This window comes from Amblyomma maculatum, chromosome 1 (assembly GCF_055883805.1).
Source record: "Amblyomma maculatum isolate TAMU_Amacu chromosome 1, ASM5588380v1, whole genome shotgun sequence".
NCBI classification, from domain to species: Eukaryota; Metazoa; Arthropoda; class Arachnida; order Ixodida; family Ixodidae; genus Amblyomma; species Amblyomma maculatum.
The window spans coordinates 368,820,308-368,833,004 of record NC_139344.1 but is presented as its reverse complement, the minus strand read 5'-3'; the positions used below and the strand labels follow the sequence as shown (position 1 = coordinate 368,833,004).

Here is a 12,697-nt window from a genome sequence, read left to right as displayed (position 1 = left end):
GGTGATCGAGTGAGCGTTGTTTTCCTTCTGGCGGTGTGCGCTCGCCTCTAAGGCGCTTTTATTTTCCGCGGTTTGCCGTCACAATCTGCACAGTGTGTATAAACACGCGCTTGTGGAGACAAATCCACCGTAAAGTAATGAAGGAAAAGGCGCAAAACACTTCAGAATAGCAGCGTCCCTCGGAAGACGGCCAAAAGGAGAGAGGACCGCAAGGTCATCGCATCGCTACTGTAGCATTACGGCTTCGTGAGCGTACCTCGCCTTTGCAAGAACATGTTAAGGCCGTTGTCGCGAAATTGTCGAAAGAAACGCACGCGGATAGGCCCGCTCAAGGCTATTACTATATATACGCTGCTTTTCGCTTTCCTTCCGCCACAAATTGACCGGTTTCTCGGTCTCCGCCTAACTAATCCCTCCTTACTGCTCCGGTGCGCCGTGCTTCTATGGTGACGCTGCATGAAGAAAGTGTGTCAAGTGCATGCGGCCGCAAAGTGGGCGCAGTTTTCTTCGCGGTAGCTGCCATGTTTAGGAGCAGCGTTATTTTACTGCACTCCATTGTATTTAGGAAGCACGTAATTCCAAATTTCACAGCAACAGCTGTTTAGGCCATGCTGCCCTGTCGTGCGGCGCCGCTGGCGTCGGGGTAAAACCGCGCCGCGTTGATTTTATTGCGAAAGCAATACTACTCGCACTTTCAAGCCTCCGCGTGACCCGGCCGCAGTTACGTCTTACCCACGTGACGCTGTGACGTCACACCCCACGTGACACACTGGCTGGCAGGAGCTGCCAACTTGGGTCTCTCGTTTCACGTGGGACGGTTATATCAGAATCAGCCTGCCAGGACCCTGGCATTCACGGTACCCCTATAGGCCACTAAGGCACGTTAATATGGGTTGCTTAAAGCGGGGCTTTGAATGTGGGCGAAGGAAAAAGAAAAAGAGAAGAAGAAGAACGCTCGGTCACCCGCAGCTAATGCTTTCGCTCAATATTTGGTTCAGCAGCGTTGAACCTTTGTGATTTTTTTCAGCTCGTAGTTGGTTGGTTGGTTGGTTGGTTGCACAACTTTTATTTCCACCGGAAATGGGCGTCCTCCTCCCCGCCCCCGGCACGCGTGCCGGGAAAGATGGGGAGTCGTGCACCCGCGGATTAGAGGCTGGCAGGTAGCCCTTGGCTTGTTGCGGCCTCTTCCGCCAGATGGACAGTGCGGTGCTGGATCGCAGGGTCCGCGCTTCGCAGCAGGGTATCCCAGGCTACTCTACTTGTAATGTTTTGTCCCATCCCTGTAGATTGTGGGCACTCCCAAATTATGTGGTCGAGGGTCCCTCTCGCCCCACAGTGTTTGCACAGATCATTGTCCTTAAGGTCTGGTAGCGCGTGAAACGCCCAGACCGGGTTCATGAACGTATTAATTTGTAGCCACCTCCACGCGACAGCTTCTCTGTTACTTAGGCTAACATCTGGCGGGGGTACCAGTCTATGTCCCAATTTATAATGGTCGCTCACCAAGAGGGCAATCGCGCTGATTTTCTGCCCTTGCGCTCATAGCGCTACTACAACCCTAACCGACAGAATCACCCTATTCTAAACTCTTCTTTGAACGGAACAAACAACAAACTAGAAGAAGTTATTGAAACCCAATGTTTATTAATTGGTGATTTCTGCAATAGTTTGATCTACTCCTTGATTTGATCATATACGGTAAGGACAACGAACATACTGATGAAACTTGAAGAACCTGGAGAGGATGACCCAGGCGCGCCGTTGGATGTGGTAGAGGATAACCTGAATATGAAAAGGTTCAAGAGGAAATGTCTTAATGATGAACTGAAGTGAAGGAGGAGTAAAGTTCAGTTTCTTTTCTTGCTCATTGGTTCTTCAATGGGCACGGAGACGAATCATGATGACACACGGAGAATAAAGGATTTGAGTCTAATATATATAAAAAAAGAACACAAAGGTATATGCAGGGAAGCAACAAGCTTAACTTCAAGTTACTAAAATGAATATATACTCTACGCGGCTATACACAAGCTGCCATGTTACCCAGCTCTCGCGTAACTGCTTTCCTAAAGCCCAGGCCCGCCTACTTTTTCCCAGAAGCCTGCCTGTTTACAGCATGATGTGAGCAATTTCTAGACGTGAGCCAAGCGCTGTGAGAGAGTGCAACCCCCGCCACTGTTGGGAGGTTTCCCCGATCTCCCTTTACTGGCTTTAATTTTCTAACACCTGTGGTAAAGGGCGCAAGGGGAAGGAAGGTAGGGACCGTGCGATTGGACACGAACGCAGACGATCGTCTCTTCCAGCCTATACCAGAACCTTGAGTTCTTCTTCGGCGTCGAATGCATCGAAAGTGTCCTGCACTAACCAAAATAGCCTTACAGACGGCTCGGTGAAAATGGTGAATACATGTATGAGAAAAATTGGACTAAGCTGTAAAGAACAATTTAACAAAACTTCTGTTTGGGCTAGATGGCCCATAGCTTATTTTGAAATGAATTCAAGCGCACAAAAGCACGCTTTCAAGAAAGGAAACACACAGGACAGGCGCTAACTTCATCTGATTTATTCGCAGGTAAGAGCGGAAAACATATACATAAAAGGAGACACGCGCAGTAAAGAAACACATCGTCAGTTCACAATGTGTGCTCAAGATACCTGTACTCTGCGTGCAAAAGATTAACAGAAGTGTCACTCACACAGTCATGCCCCCTCTTCCTGATGTGAAAGGCTTTTAATAGTTCACGTGTCGTCTTATCACCGCCTCTGCAAAGTATCTTTATCTCCTTCAGCCGCGGCTCACACGCTCTGCAGTTCGCACAGTGCTCTGTCAAATGTGTTCCTCCACCCCTTAACGCCCGCAAATGTTCCTCCGCCCGGTCATTGACACACCGCCCGGTCTGGCATGTGTAAGCCCTCCCGCAGGTCAACGGTATCTCGTAAACGACACCGGTACTGCAGTCGATATACTTTTTTGAGTGCTTCTTCCTGCAGCCACTCTTCTTTTCCGCGAACGAAATGCGTGAGCAAAGTTGGGCGAGTTTCTTCGGTGCGGAGAACACCACTGGAACGCCGTGTCGGCTTGCCACTTTTTTCACGTGATGGGCAACCTTGTGAATATACGATACCACTACTGGTTTTACCGAGTGCCTTTCCAGTACGTTCGCTTGGGCGAACATGACCTGCTTGGTTTTCCGAAGTAGGGCCTCGGCCACAGAAACAGACTGCGCAGGGGAACCCGGCTATAAGTAGCCGGTGCACTTGCTTATTAAAGCTACACTGCATAGCATGCGGGCACGACTTCGAGAGAGCAGACCCCAGGCACGGCAATAGACCTCTCGACTCATTCGAAAACTCTGCGTGTGTATGTGTGTGTGTGTGTGTGTGTGTGTGTGTGTGTGTGTGTGTGTGTGTGTGTGTGTGTGTGTGTGTGTGTGTGTGTGTGTGTGTGTGTGTGTGTGTGCGCGCGTGTGTGCGTGTGTGCGTGTGTGCGTGCGTGTGTGTGTGTGTGTGTGTGTGTGTGTGTGTGTGTGTGTGTGTGTGTGTGTGTGTGTGTGTGTGTGTGTGTGTGTGTGTGTGTGTGTGTGTGTGTGTGTGTGTGTGTGTGTGGTGAGCAGCTCTTGTAGCAGTATTTCGCACGGAAATGGTTTTATTGATTGATATCGTTGAATAAAGAAGTCGTTGTATCAGAAAGTAGTAAGTCTACAGATCGGCCGGTCAGATAAAAGCATAAGTCGCTGTTGAGTTTAAAAATTACAGGCGTTCACAGTCAGCTTACGTACAGAAATGCGAAAGCATTGCGAGTACGATGCCTAGTTCCAATATGTATTCTGCGTTTCGTTGGGCAGTATTGTTATGCAGTAGCCATTTGTTAATAATAATAATAATAATAATAATAATAATAATAATAATAATAATAATAATAATAATAATAATAATAATAATAATAATAATAATAATAATAATAATAATAATCAATCTGTTTAATGTGCGCAGGAACAACCATATGGTCTTAGTGCTGCAGCATAAATAAAATAAAAAGAAACAAAAATGAAAATGCACAGACATGTTTACACACACAGAGAGAACACAAAAGAAGAAATGAATAATACATGAAATGAAACTGAGACGAAAAGTATCACGGAAAGTTATCAATTAATGAGTAGCATCACTTATATACACAGTGAGAGAATTTTTGAGCACATCAGGAAAAGAAAAAAAAAAAAAGAACGGTAGATAGAAGAGAAAAAAACAACAACAACAACGAATAACTGACATTGATTATAGTATTATAGAAATATACATAAAATAAACAACCATTCCAGGCGCAACAAGTGCATGGTACTTAAAACACAGGCTAGAAATACAGAATAATACAATAAAGAAGTAGAATTGAACAAGGGACAGTAAGATTCGAATATAAAGTTAAAGTTGAAATATAAGTAAGAAACGGATAAAAAGTAGTTCACGATACAGACAGCATTGAACAGGAGAAAAAGCAAGAAGTGAAGTAAATACAATTTAAGGCTAGAAAGTGGGAGTTTTAAGTGATAAAGTACTATTTAGAATACAACGCTACGAACATCCAATGTAAATGAACAGAGCGAGTTTTGGAAGATGTCAAGGTGAGGACAAAAAGAGTTAAATAACCACTGCATCCTGTCCAGAGGGGAGTGGGAATGAAGAGGAGAAACCTGAAATGGTCTGAATTCCCTCATGCTCTTTCGCGGAACGCGCAGTAGGATGTACTCTTAAGAGCTGAGGGCACATAATGTGGCCATGAAGGAGTTTGTGCAGAAATATGATATCAAGTCTGATACGACGGCAGTGAAGAGAAGGAAGATTCAGTTGGGCGCTCCTGGTGGAGCGAGAGGGGGAAGTTGCGCAAGGAAAGTGACAATGAAATATCCATAAAAAACTTTTTTGTACTCTGTCAACCTTGTCCAAGTTCGATTTGCAAGTGCCATTCCAAACAACCGACGCATACTCTAAGAGCGGCAAGCATATGGACAGGTACAGTTTTAGGAACGGAAGTTAATAATAATAATAATAATAATAATAATAATAATAATAATAATAATAATAATAATAATAATAATAATAATAATAATAATAATAATAATAATTGGTTCACGCGCAGTATCTGTCACACTTGTGTCTGTGGACACCTGAACCGCGCCGTAAGGGAAGGGAGTTAAGGTGGAAAGAGAGAAAGAGGAGCCGTAGTGGAGGGCTACGAAGTAATTTCGACCACCTGGGGATCTTTAACGTGCGCTGACATCGTACAGCACACGGACACCTCTTCGTTTCGCCTCCATCGAAACGCAGCCGCCGAGGTCGGGTTCGAACCCGGGAATTCCGGACAGTGGTCGGGCGTCTTACCACTGTACCACCCCGGCGGGGCTAGCCATTTGAATTCATCAAATTTGGACAGTGTAGAACTTTGGGTGACAAAAGACCAAATTTCTGGATGGCCCACCTAAATTTGATTCACCATTGAGTGACCATACTCAAATTAGGTTAGACACTGATTTTCGTGAAGTTCGAAGGAAGTCAAATTCCAGGGATTCAAGGGGCAGGTTATGTAGTGGCTCACTTAAATTTGGAAATCATCACTGAGTTGACCCCATATTCAATTTTTAGACATCAATTTTAATCAAATTCGGATGAAGTCAAATTTAGGAGGTCTAGGGGGCCAAATTTTGGGGGTGACCCATCTCAATTTGGAGGTCACCACTTAAGTGGCCGTACAAGAATTAGGCTAAACATCAATTTTGGACAGATTCTGATAGAGTCAAATTTTGAGGGACCAGGAGGCCAAATATCGGGGGGTCTTATCCCAATCTTTAGGTCGCCACTGAATTACCCATAATTGGTTTAGGTTAGAGATCAGATTTGGTCCAATTTTGACGAGGTCAAATGTCGGTTTTCCAGGGGGCCAAATTTTGGGGTGGCCCATCCAAATTTGGGTGTCATCGAGACTAGAGTTTACCATACTTGAATAAGATTGGATAGAAAATTTGGTCTAATTACGTGGTGTTATCAAAGCGTGGATAGTTCTGCGGACGCTCTGTGATCACGGCTTATCTAGTTCGGCTAATTATTTCAATTAATCTGTTTAAATGACTGGTCATTTGTATATTTCAGTGACCTAATTCATTACTCCTACTATTTTCGCATGCCTTTAATAAGTGTTATAATAATTACTCATGCTACTGATGATTGACAGTTCATCCGGACACTCTTTGTCCATGCCACCCATGAGGTAACAAGTGGTTTAGAATTAAAAACTTGGTTGTCAAGATCTCGTTACGTTTTGCTATAAGCTAGAAGATCGTGCATTATTGATCCGCGCGCTGAGGAATGGAATGTCAGCAATGGAACTTCCGCTTAACGGCCGCGAAAGTCAGAGAATGACACTTAAGTGACATTTATATACGGTTTTGAGTTGACGGCTGCTTGCAACAGATCCAAATGTTCTTAGTGCGAAAACATATGTGCAGTGGAAAAATATCCTGCCGAGAGTGCTTAGTCAGTAGACGAAATCATGCGATCCGCAGTGGCATGCCTGGGTTCGTAGATTAACGCTTCGGAACTCACAGCCATGACTAACTATGTCACAGTCATGGCTCACAGCTATGACTAGCCGCATTTATGGTTCCAGTATTTCCTTAAATTTCTCTGTGTCCTACGATCACTGTTCCTGAATAGAGATGTAGTTGTAACATACATGCCGGAAATACCGAACCTTGTCGGCTAAATATGAATTTCAAAACATGAATCGGGCGTACATGTATCGGCATTTTCTGGTTTAAACAATAAAGTATAACATTTAATTACTATGGGCTGGTAGACGCGTACTAGCCAATTTTAAGAAATACGTGCCGTACAATGGCATGTGTTGTCAGGACGGGAAACAGTTGTAATTTATGGAACTTTTTATTGCAGGGCGGAAAACTGAACTGCCCGTGAAGAGGGCAATCGCAACCTTCCACTCGGTCTTACATTGCTTTCAATCAGGATATGTCGCTCGGCTAGTTGGTTTCTGTCAATCATCATAGAATCTGAGTGCTTGCAGACGATGATATGGTGCATCGTACCTCCTCACTCGAATTCTTCCGTTTTTTGGTGTTTCGGATTGTGGATCACTTCAAGACACCCGGCTGGTATATGGCTCACACAAATAACTTTAAAACAGAACACTTGCTTTCAATGCACAAAACGATGAAGCAGGGCTATCCAAGAACAAATGCGAATGGGCAGTGACTGGACGTTAATTCAGAAAGCTGGGCTAGTGAGTGTGTCATGGATAATTATAACGAATAGCGCATGAAACCAGGACAATGACACAGAAAAAGACTCTCCTGTCCTGTCATCCTGTCTTTATCCTCGTTCCAGGCGCTAGTATTTTAATTAATACTCCAACTATCCCAACTTTCTGCCTTCGCGTCCAGTCGCCATTTGGCCGCATTTGTTCTTGTCTTTTTAATTTCTAATATCTGTACGTGACAGTTCGAAGAGAGAGAGAGAGAAAGAGAGAGAAGGCAGAGAGGTTAACCAGAAAAGCTTCCGGTTTGCTACCCTGCACTGGGGAAGGGGAATGAGGAGTTTAAAGGAGAAAGATAGAAGAGAATGATAGGAAAGGTAAGGCGGCGAGGAGCACAGTCACAGTTTCTCAATCAAGTTTGTGTCTCTCATAAAACACATAAGTGCTTTGAAGTTCGGAGCACAGTCACAGTTTCTCAATCAAGTTTGTGTCTCTCATAAAACACATAAGTGCTTTGAAGTTCGGAGCACAGTCACAGTTTCTCAATCAAGTTTGTGCCTCTCATAAAACACATAAGTGCTTTGAAGTTCGAAGCATTTGAATATCCCGCCTCACTTCACAGAGTGCTCATAGCGATCGGGTGGTGCCGCCACTTGTCAACTTTGTTAATATGAGGCGCGTTGTGGCAGCCGCGGCAGCAGTTGGTTCTGAGCATATTGGTTGATTTTGTGGAGTGCCCAAGGCTCAATGTACTATTTGGCCTAGTGTTCTTATAGATTACATTGGGTACTCCAAAACTGCACAAAAAAAAAAAAAAGAGATTTTTCCGAACATATGTGCACAAAACACATTTGCTGCCGCGAAACTGACGGCCGGGAGTCGTGGCGTACTCCTGTAATCCAGCTACTTGGAGGCGGGGCCTAGAGGACGGGCTGGCACCGGGAGTCCTGTGCCACGGTCGCCTGTGTTGACGGGGCGTCCGCGCTAAGCGGTGCGTCGATATGGTGACCCCAGGTGAACCTGGTGGTGGCCAGGTCGCCTAAGGAGGAGCGGACCGGCCCAGGCCGGAGACGCAGCAGGCAAAAGCTCCCGCGTGTCGCAGTAGTGGGATAGCGCCTCGGAATGGGCGCCGCGGTGTAGCCCGGATGCCAGATTCGGACCTAGGTCCTTTTTTTTTTTCATTTTTTTTTTTTCATTTTTGAAAACTCCAGCAAATATCGTCTGCACCTGACGTGGAAAAATGTACGTGACATGAAGTAAAAATGCTCTGTTGCATCGGTGTCTGAAAATGCGGTGGGAGAACTACATCCCGAATTCTGCGCATATTCCGCAGGCCGGTTGGTTTTTTTGCACTTGTTGGTTCATATAGCTTCAAGATGCCGTAGCTCAACTAAAAACGAGGACGCAGCTTAATAAAATTTCGACGAGCGCTATGCATGATTCATGCTTATGTGTCATGAGCTACATGTTAACGCTCGAGTTGTTCCTTTCTGTTTTTGTGTCCTCGTCTTTTGTTGCGCGGCAGTGCGTCAAAGTTCGGAATATAATAATGTCAATAAAATCGCGAACTGTCTAGATGCGCAACTACGTAGTGATGCCTAGGTGGTTTCGGAAGGACGCTGAAGATGTATATAGTTACACTCACTAATATATATTTTACCGTCACGGTAGATCAGTTATGTTACTTTTACTGAGAACAGTGCTTTTATAGCCCAGGAAATTAAGTAAAAGCAATTTACCCGTGGCACCCCACTAGAGTATTCCCTCAGCTTCCATGAATTACTTAAATATTTGAGACCTCTAAATGAACGCTACTTCGCCGTCCTTAGTTGGAGACTACACTCGCGCAAAGGTTTTTCTGGCTATGGAGCCACGGCTGCGGGGGTGGAGCTTTCGTCATGGTGTTACTACTCCATGTAGTTCTGGCATGTAGGGTACACTGCTGGGCTAATTGGTGGGGGTTGTCAAACATTATGGCGTCGCAGCTCTGGCAGACAAGAACAAAGGACTAGTTGTCTGTGTCCCTAGTCCTTTGTCCTTGTCTGCCAGCGCTGCGACACCATAATGTTTGATAGTTCTGGCATATCTGGTCTCAGGTACGGTTTCGGCTTCAGTTGCACCTTTGCTTGAAATAATGGCTTTCGAGCCTCCAACGACGCAGAAATGTCTTTCCTTATACCACTTAACGTCTAAGCGAACACATTTTCGCGGTTAATGAATATCACGCGCTACGTACGTTGCCGAAACAAGCGCATTACGCGAGCTCACAGAAACAGACGGGTAGACGCAGCAGCAGCAGCAGCCGACGTACGCTTCGGGAGATTGCCGCGGCGCAACATATAGGGTTTGCACGGTGTCGGGCACTGATTTTAAAATTCACTACACTAACTTTGTACTGGGCTATATTATAGTAAAATCTTGATGTAATGACAATTTAGGCATTTTTGTAATGATGTAATATTCCAGAGAACAATTCGCGTAATTTATCAAGGGACTATATTATGCTGCGCAGTGATCTGATGCGTTCTGGCTCTGTAGCTTTGGCTCCGTAGCTGGCTCTAGCTTTGGCTTTGTAGCTTTTGCTGCATAGCCACAAAAACTAGAAAAGCAACGAGCGCAGAAAAGAATGCGCAGAGTATCTCATTTAAAATAGAACTAAACAGATGACGGTAAGGAAGGGTATAGACACCAACCCAAGCGCTGAATCTTTCATCGTATATCCGGTGCACAAAACAAGTTCAGAACCACGAACTCCAAAAGGTATTCATGGTCGGTTGTGCTTGGTGCACAGCCAGTGAAGCAGTTCCGCTGTAACTCCAACCCTTAAAATCACTATGTGCAGGCTGCAGACGTGATGAAGTTGCAAAATGCTCAATCGTGCTTTTAGTTTGTTCGCTGTTGATACAGACTTGCGCACGCATGCACATGGTCAACGTACGAACAGCGAAGCGAGAGCGTGGTGTTCTCCATGTTTTCGAGTAGTGGAAATGCAAATATTCTGCCATGTGCTGAAAATTATCTGAGATGTGCCACACGCAAGCAGCATCGCCTTTTGTTTAACATATTCTAGAAACATTTCTCGCGGCAGGTAACCCGCTTGGAGTACATGGGTCGCAGGCACTCAAGGCAGGATTTCTTGCGAGAGAACTATTCAACCAGATAATGCGCGTTCTTTAAGGTTACCGAAACAGACTACTGTAGGGCACAACGTACACCAATTTCTTTATATTTTTAATATCAAGAAACGATTCACCAAAGTAGAAAATGAAACGACTAAAGCAGTCAATCAAAACTGTTGCCTAGCTGTGATAATAATTACATCGTTAATAATAATAATAATAATAATAATAATAATAATAATAATAATAATAATAATAATAATAATAATAATAATAATAATAATAATAATAATAATCGTTAGTGAACAAGCATGCGATAACCAAGCACATTCCGCCGTTTCATGATCAATGAGAGTCCAAACTCGCTCCGATGCGGGGCTGACTGAAATGCACCGAGTTTAGCCGCTCACGTGCTCTTGAAGTTTCCGAGCTACTTCACGGCAGCTGACAACGCACTGAAGGACTTACATGGGTCGTCAATCGCCAAGTGTATCATGTGTCCACGATCAGCATTTCGTTCCGCATGTTTACTGCATGTTTACAATAATTTGCCGCTTTTTCACCCATTCGCTTCCATTTCCTTTTCTGGTCCTTCTTGCTCTCTTTCTTCCTTTTTATTCTTCCTACTTTCTTCTGTTTTGGTTGTTTTTCTCTGTACTGTTTTTACTGTTTTTCTCTTTTACCACTTTTTCTCCTTCTCTTCTGGCTGTTTTCAATCTTGTAACGCAATGGCAAAAGCTTGACATTAAAACTCTCCAATATTTTTGCACGTTTTTGGTCAGTTTTGACGTATTTTGCACAAATTGAACGTCCGTGGCTGTTTTGACGTCTGCTCATTATAGGCCAACACCATGTTTACAAACAAAGGGGGCGCTCAAGGCGCCGAAGCCGGCTGGGGGTTAAAAGTAGGGTTAGCGCACATGGAGCCGAAAGATTTCAAAGTAGTTTTCTCATTTGACGGGGCATATATGATCTAATTATTCGGCACAGAGCAACCATGGCCATCCTGAACAGATCGTGGAAGTATGAAATCTCATTACAGAGGCGAAGTATTTTTAAAACATCGCGAAACGTATGGAGGTGCGAGTTGGGAGGGCAACCCAAAGAACACATGTGAACTCAGCTTACTGCAACATTTTTCTCGTTTCGGTGACAACCAGAAGTGGTGGCCGGCCGTTAAACGTTGCAAAGTGCTTTCAGGAAGTGTGTAACAGAGTATGCTGCATCACTGAGGAGGCAGTCCCCTATTAAAACTCCCCAAATAATCTGCGTTGCGAATCCGGACACCCCCAAACGGCTCTTGTAGCGAATCGAGAAGTTTTGTTTACAGTCTGATATGCTGCCGGATGAGATAAATTTGCTTGATAATACTTTCGCTCAAGTGATACATCTTTGACAGAACTAGATTTAAAAAGCAGTTGTCAGACGTCATACGACAATACCGACCGAACGACAACCACGCATTGCAGCAGACGACGGCGCAGCTGGCGATAGACCCACCGCGGCCGCCTCCAGCTCCAGAGCGTCTGCTAGCGACGGCGCCGATGGTACACGGTCGTCTGCAACTGTGCGCGGTGAGTTTATCGTGCTGTGAACAGTGCTGTAGACTGTCAGACTTGCTCTACTGGCAAGGGAATGTAGTGTGCGCTGCAGCAATGTAGGACTACGTGAAAAGCTTGTCGAAATCGGCTAAACAACGCTGCAATGAAAAGCTGTACATTGGCGATGTTGTGCACCCGGACCCATTTGCTATGCGTGAAACATATTGGGAAGTCATCCGCACTGACGCGGGCGCTCTGCTACCCTTGGGCATGGCAAACATTGTAGTGCATTTGATTGGTGCGCGCAAGGTCATCAGGTTGGTGCGTGCAAGGTCATCAACGGGCATACATGTAAGTTAACTATTCTTTCCTTTATGTTCTTTTTCCCCGTAGTATCGATACGGTTCTCATATGTTGTTATTCGCTTTCTGTGCAGTTTCGCTGTATTTTCTTTTTTCTTTCCGTACGGCGCAGACCATGCATCGCGTGCACGGACGTCGGAATATAAAGCCTGTCCAAATGTTCGCTTACGACTTGCTCGCAGTATGCATGTATCGCGACGCAACTACCTATGCATTAATTGTAACACCTATCGCCTCTACCTAGCCGCGATGTTTTCAGAACGGAATGACATCGTGCCCATTATTTCGCGTTTTATTCATCTCAACTCATAAAATGAACCCTGCCTCGACGGCATCATTAATTACTGCCTTACGCGGCTCATACGCGTCGCCAGCACTTGAAATGTTTTTTTTTTCTACTTTCGCTATGCA

At 44.9% G+C, this 12,697-nt stretch overlaps 1 non-coding gene across 1 annotated transcript; it reads left to right on the top strand.

Annotated features, from left to right (window-relative positions):
• Positions 1-8,135: 8,135 nt before the first annotated feature.
• Positions 8,136-8,434, top strand: LOC146208099 (signal recognition particle RNA). Its single transcript, XR_014704579.1, has one exon.
• Positions 8,435-12,697: the final 4,263 nt, after the last annotated feature.